Consider the following 10,109-nt stretch of genomic DNA (forward strand, 5'->3'; position numbering starts at 1 on the left):
TATCTCTTTTAATAGCTGGGCACCATCCACTCTCCTCTCTTCACCCCATTTGCTTTTTTTTCCCCACCACATTTGCTTATACTGTACACCTATTTTGTTGTCAGCAATCATATAGGGAAGGTGAGTATCAAAGAGTGTCAGGTTATTAGATCAGTGTTCTTGTGTTAAACCTTGAGTAGAGCCCAAAGTCTGCCTGCTATCTTAATGCTTAACATATAAATATATGTACGTTGGTCTCTGTCCCTTTCATTATGAATTAGTGTATTTACATATATACATGCCTATAGCTATACCTCTATAAATAGCTTTTGCCTCCTATTTCTTTCCTCTGTTTCCTTTCACCTTCCTCCTACCCCACCAGTGTTTTCATTTATGAATTGTCTATTCATGTCCTTTGCCCATCTTTTAATTAGAATATTTGTTTTTCTTATTGAAGTGTTGCATAATTCTAGAGATTTTGGTAATTTCCCCTTGTTTGTTCTGTCATTGCTAAAGGATTTTCCCAACCTGTGGGCTCCTGTTTTACTCCTTTGATGTGCATGAATGTTTTGTTTTTTAATAGGTTCTAGTCATCAATTTTATCTTCCACAGTGTGTGCTTCCATTATTATATTTGGTCATCCATATAGCCCCACAATAAGGCCTTTAAGTTTCTCCCAATTTCCTCATTGATAATGCTGAGAGCTCTGGGGTTTACTTTTAGATCTCTAATCCATTTTGAGTTAGTTTTTGTGAAGGGGTAAATAGGGGTCCTGTTCCATTCTTTTGCGGATGGAGAGCCAATTTTTCCAGTACCATTTGCTGAAGTGCGTGTCCTATTCCCATTTAATGTTTTTTGGTCCTTTGTCAAAAATCAATTGTCTGTAGCTGTATGCTTTTATTTCTGGGGTTTCTATCCTATTCCATTGGTCTATGTATCTATCTTTATATCAGTACCAGGCTATTCTTACTACTGTGGCTATGGAAGAGGTTTTGAGGTCAGCTAGTGCAAGACTTCTTACTTTTTTGTTGTTTTTGAAAAGTTCATTACTTATCCTAAGTCTCTTCCCTCCCCATATGAAGTTGGTAATTCGTTTTTCTAGTTATTTAAAGAATGACATTTGGATTTGGATAGGAAATGTGTTGTATTTTTAGATTGCTTTAGGTAGTATTGACATTTTCATATTACATCTCCCTATCCATGAAAATGGCATATTCTTCCATTTATGTAGGTCTTTTTTGGTTAGTTGTAATAATGTTCTGTAGGCTTCTTTCATACAGGTCTTTTGTTTCATTGGTTAAGTTTATTCTTAAGCATTTCTTCTTCTGTTTGCTTATTGTAAATAGTATTGTTTTCTTTATGCCTCCTGGAAATCTTATTATTGGTATATAGTAATGTGATTGGTTTCTGCTTATTCATTACCAAATTTCTCACTGTGTCCAACAACCTTTTGGTGGCGTCCTTGGGACTCTCTATATATAAGATCATAACTTCTGCAAATAGCAAAAGCTTCTCTTTTTCTTTGCTCAATTATATTTCCTTGATTTCTTTTTGTTTTATAATGTTCTGGCTAGGACTTCCAGCCTAGTGTTGAATAAGAGTGATGAATGCATTGATAAGTTGATTATAGAAGTTCAAAGGCAGAAGCCTGACTTGAAAAGTTAAAACTTGTCAGAAGCTTCCCCCTAGGAGGCATGCTGGACCTGATCTGGTTAACAAAAGTCTTATGTTTGGGGTGGGGTGGGGGGTTGTATTGTTTTGTTTGGTTTTTGATTGTATATATTAGGGGTATCTCGGGAGTGTTATATCATTGGGGTCACCCTCTTGAAGTTGCAGTATATGGTTTTCTATATTGGGGGGTATGAAAAGCAGGACTGAGGAACCTCTAGAATCAGCAAGTGGAATACAGGTTTTGGTGAGAGGGGAGCACAGAGGTGGTGGTGGGGTGAAGGGGTGATGGCATCAAGGGGTCCATATAGAAAAATAATGTTTGGAAATTGATTGTGGTAGCAAATACACAATTCTGCTGGATGTGATTAAATTATGGAATGATTTGATATCTGTATTAATCCCAATTAATTATTTTTAAAGAGGCACCCTGGTTTAGATCCTGTTTTCAGGGTAAATGTTTTAAGGTTTTCCCCATTGAGTGTGATATTAACTGTTGCTGTTATTGTTTTGTTTCTTTGTTTGTTCAGGGTTTATTTTTGCTCTGTATGTGGACTTTATTATGTTGAGGAATTTTCCTTCTATTCCTATCTTACTGATTATTTTTTATTAGAAATGGGTGTTGGATATCATCAAATGCTTTTTCTGCATCTATTGATATAATCATGTAGTTCGTATTCTTTATCTTGTTTATGTGGTGGATTACACTGATTGTGTTTTGAATGCTGAACCATCTTGCATCTCTGGTATGAAACCCACTTGGTCATGATCAATTGTTTTTTATATGTTGAATTCTATTAGCAGAATTTTGCTGAGAATCTTTACACCTGTGTTCATAAGGAATACTGTCTGTCTTTGTGGGATCTTTCCTTGGCTTTGGAATCAGCATTGTGCTGGTTTCATAGAATGAGTGTGGGAGTTTGCTGTCCCTTTCTATATTCAGGAACAGTCTGTTTAGAATTGGTAACAGCTCTTCCCTGAACAGTTCATAAAATTCTCCTGTGAAGCCTGTGCTGGTAGGAAGTTTCTTAAGGACCTTCTCTATTTCATCTTTGTTATGTATCTATTTAGGTTTTCTACATCTGTCTGTGTTAATTTGGTATGTGGTGTATTTTAGGTGTCTGTCCATTTCTCCTAGATTATCAAATGTGTTGGAGTACAGTCTTTCATAGTGGTGTGTTATTATTCTTTTTACTTCATTTGGATCTGTTGTGATGTCACTCTTTTTATCTCTAATTCTAGATATTTGCATCTTCTCTTTCTTTTCCTTTATTAAGATTGAAAAGGGCTTTTCCATCTTATTAATCCTTAAAAAAACAACAACAACATCTTGGTCTTTCACATGGTGCAGTGGTGATAGAGATGCAGCTCTTCCTACTTCTCCTGCCGTGGGGCCCGAGCCCTTGACAATGTCCAGATGTGCTTAAGTCTGGCCAGTTCCACTGGTCTACACAACGCTCCCCAAGAAACAGGCTCAGGTCGGGGGCAGCAAAAAGGCTGAGCAAAATAAAAAAGGGAAGATCATCAAAGATAAAACTTTTGGTCTAAAGAATAAGAAAGGAGCAAAAATCCAGAAGTTTATCAATGCTATTACTCATAATGTTATATTTGGTCAACAAAATCCACATAAGGTAGCACAAAGTGAGGCTAAAAATAAATTCAAGATGACAGGAAGAAAGAATTACAGGAGCTAAATGAACTATTCAAACTGGTAGTTGCTGCTCAAAAAAAAAAAAAAAGGCACAAATCCCAAATTTGTGATTTGTGCAGTCTTCAAGAAAGGACAGTGCACTACAGGTGATAAATGTAAGTTCTCTGATGACTTTACTCTAGAGAGAACTGTTTGCATTGATGCAAGAGATGAAGAACTTGAAAAAGATACCCTATATAATTTTTGCTCTAATCTTTATTATTTGTTTTCTTCTGTTGTTGGAAGGCTTATGTTGTGGCTCTTGTTCTAGTTGTTGGAGGTGTTGTGCTAAGGGGTTGATTTAGGGTTTCTCCTCTTTTTGTATGTATGCATTGATTAATAAAAATTCTCGTCTAACAGAAAATGCTCCTGATCATTAGCAAGTAAAACTGCAGCTTTCTAGGGAGAGGGCCATCCCCCAGGACGACAGCGACACAACTTGAATTCACAGCATAGCTAGCTCCAGATAGTTGTTAGAACTATTGGCATTAGTTTAGGAGAAAGAAACCACAGGGCTGCTTTACTTGCCATAGGAATTGGGACTTATTATGTCAGGGTTACTCAGCAACCTTCCCTACCCCTGACAAGGTAGCCAGTGAACACGGGGTCCCACTGATCCTACCCTGATCAGCTTCTGAACAGAAGTCCCCTGTGTTAGTCTGGGTTGACTAGAGAAACAAATTCATAGACTTTCATATGTGTGTAAGAAAGAGCTTTATATGCAAGAGCAATTGAATATTGAGAAAACATCCTAGTCCAGCCCTGATCAAGTCCATAAGTCTGATATTATCCCACATGTCTGATACCAATTTATAAAGTCCTCTTCAGACTCATGAAACATATGCAATAAAACTAAATGCAGGATGATCACAGGTGAATGGGTCGAAAATCTTGTGATCCAGTGGCAGTGGAAGCATCTCAGCTCTGGCAGGGGTCTCCACATGGCACCTTCAGCTACAGGCTCTAGCGTAGCTCCATGTGTCTTGTCCACAGAAATGTCTCAAGGGAGTGAGAGTGTCTTCTGCCTCCAGAGAGCTATTTATCTCCTTAGCGCCTCCAAATGAGGTCATCAAGCTGCTACCTGACTGAAAGGCTAAACTCTACCCCTTCACTTGTAAGTCTCAAATTCACAACAGTTTCTTCCTCACATTCCTCCTCACAGGGGAACCCACAATAATCTTGGGGTTGTACTTATATCTAGGGTTGTACTTAACGTGTGCAGCAACCTGTTATAAAGGGGCTTTCTGTTGCAAATAATTACAGATCTGCACTCTTCCTTTCACAATTTATAGGGTTGATAAGGGACCCTGGTAACTTTAACATATCCATCATGCACCCCAACAATCACATCTAGAAACTGCACCTCAACAATACCTATTCTCCACCAACTTACCAACTAAATACGTATTCTGCATAACCCTCTTCACCCAGATCCCTGTGAACACTGGTCTCCCAGCATGTGATCAGCCTGCCCAGTGTCACCCACGCTGCTCTTAACAGACCTAGTGCTGCTGCTAGGATCAGAGCCTACAAATGGTCTGTGCATAGTTCCCTTGAGTAGCTCCCTCCACACCGAAGATCCATGAGTGCTGGCCCATGCTGCCTGAGAGACCCACCCACGTCGCCCTCCAAATAGATTGTTCCAGCTGTCTAGGGACAGAGTCCACCCCAATGAGATAAAGATGCAGCTAATCTGCAGTACATCAGGCCCCACAGAGCCCTTAGAATCATACTTACTAGCCACTGAGCAAGAAATCACAGGGCTCCTGGACTCCCAGAAAAATGGTTCCACGTTTCACCAAAATGTCACACAGACACAACCCATATTAACAGCCACTAAAAGAATTCAAGAGAAACAAAATGCAACATCTGAGAAGGACCTGAACCTAGAAATGTACATAGAAGAATCAGATTTTGAACTGCCACAGAAAGAAATCTTCTTTATGCTGCTTAGCATTATATAAGGTATGAGGGAATCAATATAGAAAAAGGATGAAAAAATAGAGAAGATAGATACAGTTACCAAAGGGAAATACAAGAGTTAAGGGAAAATGAAACAGAATCAAAGCAAATGGTAAAAAAACCCCAAAAACCTTACAAGCACACTGGAAGAGGCAGATAATTGTTTCCACAACCTCGAAGACATCCAAGTAGAATTCAACAAATGTGAAAGATAGTCAAACAAGGTAATCAAAGAAGCTGAAGGAAACCTAAGGTCAAAGAATGATCCTATGAATAGAAACAAGTTTCGAATAATTGGGTTACAAAAGCAAGACATAATAAAAAATTAAGAGCCAAGATAATGAGGAAATTCTGGAAGAAAACTTCCCCAATTTAATGAAGGAGAATCAGACAATCATCCAGAAAGCAGAGAGGACATCAATAAGACTAAACCCTGAAGGACCCACCAAGGCATATACTAGTCAAATTATCCAACTTTGAGGAAAACAAGAAAATCATAAGAGCAGCTAGAGAAAACAAATTCAGTCACCTGTAAGGGTAATCAGATAAATTCCAATCTGAAAAAAATGTATTTCAATGTGCAAGCCATAATAAGATATCATTATGGGCATTATATAATGCTTAAGGGATCAGTAGACCAAGAACCAGTGAGCATGATGAACATGTATGTGCCCAACGAGAGATCCACAAAATATGTCAATCAAACTCTTCAAAAGATGAAAAAAATCATGAGATTGAAAATCATAATAGGAGACTTCAATATACCACTTTCTGAGAAGGATAGATCAGCAGGAAAGAAGATAAGCAGAACTAAACTACAGAACTAAACTCTACAATAAGACAACTCAACCTGATAGACTAGAGCTCGCCATCCAACTGCAAAAAATGTATGTTCTTTTCAAGTTCACATGTCATGTATTCAAAAATAGACCGCATGCTGGAACACAAGTCAAGTTTATGAAAATTCAAACATCTAGATGTCACTCAGACTTCCTTCTCTGAGCACTGCTCCATAAACCTAGAAATCAACAAAAGGAAGATAAAAAAATTCAGGGCAAACACTTGGAGGATGAGTAACTTACTTCTTCAAAAGGAGTGGGGTATTGGCCCAAATCAGAGATGAAATTAGGAAGTTTCTAGAAACCAATGAGAATGAAAATACAGTATACCAAAATCTATGGGCTACAGCAAAGGCAGTAATCAGAGGATGCTTGGTAGCGATGAATACACATATAAAGAAGGAAGAAAGACCTATGGTGGACATCCTCACACAAAACCTTTAACAGTTAGAACAGAGTCAACAGTATAATCATTCTAATAGCAAAAGGAAAGAAGTTATAAAAATCAAGGCAGAGATAAATGAGTAGGAAAAAAGTGAAAATCAACTCAGTAAAAAGTTGGTTCTTTGAAAGAATTAACAAAGTCAATAAACAGTTGGCAAACCTAGCAAAAGATTGGAAGGCTCAGACATCAATATCCAGGTTGAAGGATGAAAGAGGGAAAATTATAATGGACCTCAATGAAATTAAAAGACTAATTACACAGTACTAAGCAGGACTGTACTCCAAGGAAAACAACAATCCGGAACATGTGGACAAATACCTAGAAAAAAGCAAACCCTCCCCAGATTATCTCATATAGATGTCAAGAACTTGAACAGACCCATGGAAAAAGAAGAAATAGATAAGGTTATCAAGAAACTACCAACTATAAAAAGCCCGGCACAGATGGCTTCACAAGAGAATTCTACCAAGCACTCAGGGAAGAGCTGACACAATTCTACACAAGCTCTTCCAGAACATAGAAAAGGGCACAAACTCCCAAACACATCTCTAATGAACATTGTATTAGTCTAGGTTCTTTAGAGAAACAAATCCACAGCAACTCATGTATAAGAGAGTTTTATGTAAAGAAAGTGTGCATCACGAAAACATCCCAACCCAATGCTGCCCAAGCCCACAAATCCAACATTAACCCAACACCAGTCCACAAAGTCCTCCACCTCACAAAACAGAGGCAATTATATCGACTGCAGGAGGAAAGCTGAGTCAGTGAACGAATAAGTATCTCAGCACTAGCAGGGGTCTCCACACGGCTGCTCCAGCACCCAGGGCTGCATCGGGATAGGTCCATGTGGCTTCTCCTTGAGGATGTCTTGTAGGAAGTCAATCTTGCAAGCTGAAGCAGGGAACTGCTAAGGCAGCTGCACCCTGGTGCGAACATCACAAAGCAAGAGAGCCGAGAACTAGAAAGGCGAGCCTCACCACCCATTTATCCCTCCAACTTTCAATTAGCCCCACATGTGATTATTGGCCAGGTTGGCACAATTAACTAACTCAAACATAGATGCAAAGATCCTTAACAAAATCTTGGCCAATAGAATACAAAAGTATATAAAAAGAACAATTCATCATGACAAAGCAAAATTCATACCAGGGAGGCAGGTTCAAAATCAGAAAATCCATCAAAATTATCCACCACATTAACAAAACAAAACAAAAGGATAAGAACCACATGATAATATCAATAGATGTAAAAAAAGCATTTGTTAACAGTCACCTAGTTCAGACACTCAAGAAGATAGGACTGGAAGGAAATTACCTCAATATAATTAAAGCTCTATATAAAAATCCAACAGCCCATGTCACGATCAATGGAGAAAAGTCAAAAACATTCCTACTGATAAAGAGAACCAGACAAGGATGCCCCATGTCCCCACTTTTATCCACATCGTCCTGGAGGTCCAAGGTAATAATATGAAGCAATGGAAGGCTATCAAAGATATACGTCTGAGGAAAGAAGAAGTGAAATTACCATTATTTGCAGGTGATATGATTTTATATATTGTGAACCCAAAAGCTCCACAATAGGAGTGCTGGAAGTAATAGAAGAATATAGTAGAGGGGCAGGATACAGGATCAACAAGTATAAGTCAACTGGATTGTTATATGCAACTGATGGGATCACCAAAAAAGAGATCAAGAGGCAGTACCCTTCACAATAGTCAAACATAAACTGAAATATCTAGGTATATACCTAAACCACCCCCAAACAAAAATCTGTCCAAGGAAAACTACAGAACATTATTACAAGAAACCAAAAGGGACCTTCACGAATGGAAAAATATCCCATGCTGATGGATTGGAAGACTCAATATTGTTAATATGTCAATTGCAACTACGGTATATAGGTTCAATGCAATCCCAATATAAATACCAGCATCATTTTTTCAAGGAAATGGAAAAAACTATCAACTTAATATGGAAAAGGAAGAAACCCAGAATTGGCAAAGAACTTCTCAAGAAGAATAAAGTGGGTGGGCTTGCATTGCCTGACTTTAAAACTTATTATACAGCTACAGTTGTGAAAATAGCATGACCCTGGTATAATGATAGATACTTACTTGTACCAATAGATAAGAACAGAAAATTCAGAAATAAAAACAGCAGAATACAATTGATCTTTGATAAGCATCCTCAAAAAAAAAATCAAATGGGAAGAAGATGCCCTTTTTAACAAATGGTGTTGGAAAAACTAGATATCAACCTGCACAAGAAGGTTGATATCCTTACCTCACCCCATACACAAGGACAAATTCAAGGTGGATTACAGGCCCTGAGGTAAAACCTGAAACTATCAGAATCATCAAAGAAAAAATTGGGACAAAGCTAAGAACCTTAGCACAGGGAATACAAGGGCTCTCAGCAATAGTAAAGGATACAAAACCAGAAGAAGAGAAAATAGATGTGTGCAACATACTAAATATAAAACACTTGTGTGCGTTGAGATACTTCATCAAGAGTGTAATGAAAGAGCCCACAGACTGGGAAAAGATATTTAGCAATGACATATCAGAGAGAGGTCTTATTACTAAAATCTACAGAACCCTTCAACCTTACAATGAGAGAAAAATGAATAGCCCACTCCGGAGGTGGGCAAAAGGCTCGAACAGAAGATTCATAAAGGAGGAAATCCAAATGACCTGTAAACATATAGGAAAATGCTCCGAATTATTAGCCATCTGGGAAATGCAAATCAAAACCACCATGTGATACCACCTAATACCCCCAAGGATAGCACGATTCCAAAAAACAGAAGGCAAAACATGTTGGGGGTGGGGGGGGATGAGATAGGAACTCTCTTACGCTGCTGGTGATCTTGTAGATATGTACAGCCACTGTGGAAAGCGATTTGATGATACCTGAAACAGATGGAAATGGAGTTACCTTATGTTGTAGCCTGGATGGACTAGAGAAACAAATCTAGGGAGACTCATATGTGTATGGGAAAGAGCTTTATATACAAGAGCAATTGAATATTGAGAAAACATCCCAGCCCAGTCCAGATCAAGTCCATAAGCCTGATATTCGCCCATATGTCTGATACCAATCTATAAAGTCCTTTTCAGACCCAGGAAACACATGCAATGACACTGAATGCAGGAAGATCACAGGCGAGTGGGTGGGAAATCTTGTGGATCCAGTGGTGTTGTAAGCATCTCAGTGCTGTCAGGAGTCTCCACTTGGCTCCTCCAGCTCAGGGCACTAACATAGTTCCAAGTGTCTTGTCACCTGCAATGTCTCAAGAGAGTGAGACTGTGTCATGACTCCAGCAAGCTATTTATCTCCTTAGCGCCTCCAAATGAGGTTGTCAAGCTGCGACCTGATTAACAGGCTAAACTCCACCCTTTCACTCTTAGTTCTCTCAAACTGACAATAGATTATATAATGTAGACACCTTATGACCCAGCAATTCCACTACTGGGCATAGACCCAGAAGAAAAAAGAAACAGGACATGACCAGATATTTG

The sequence above is a fragment of the Echinops telfairi genome, unplaced genomic scaffold, assembly GCF_000313985.2.
Source record: "Echinops telfairi isolate 266 unplaced genomic scaffold, ASM31398v2 ScPeMD7_7;HRSCAF=31, whole genome shotgun sequence".
Lineage (NCBI taxonomy): Eukaryota > Metazoa > Chordata > Mammalia > Afrosoricida > Tenrecidae > Echinops > Echinops telfairi.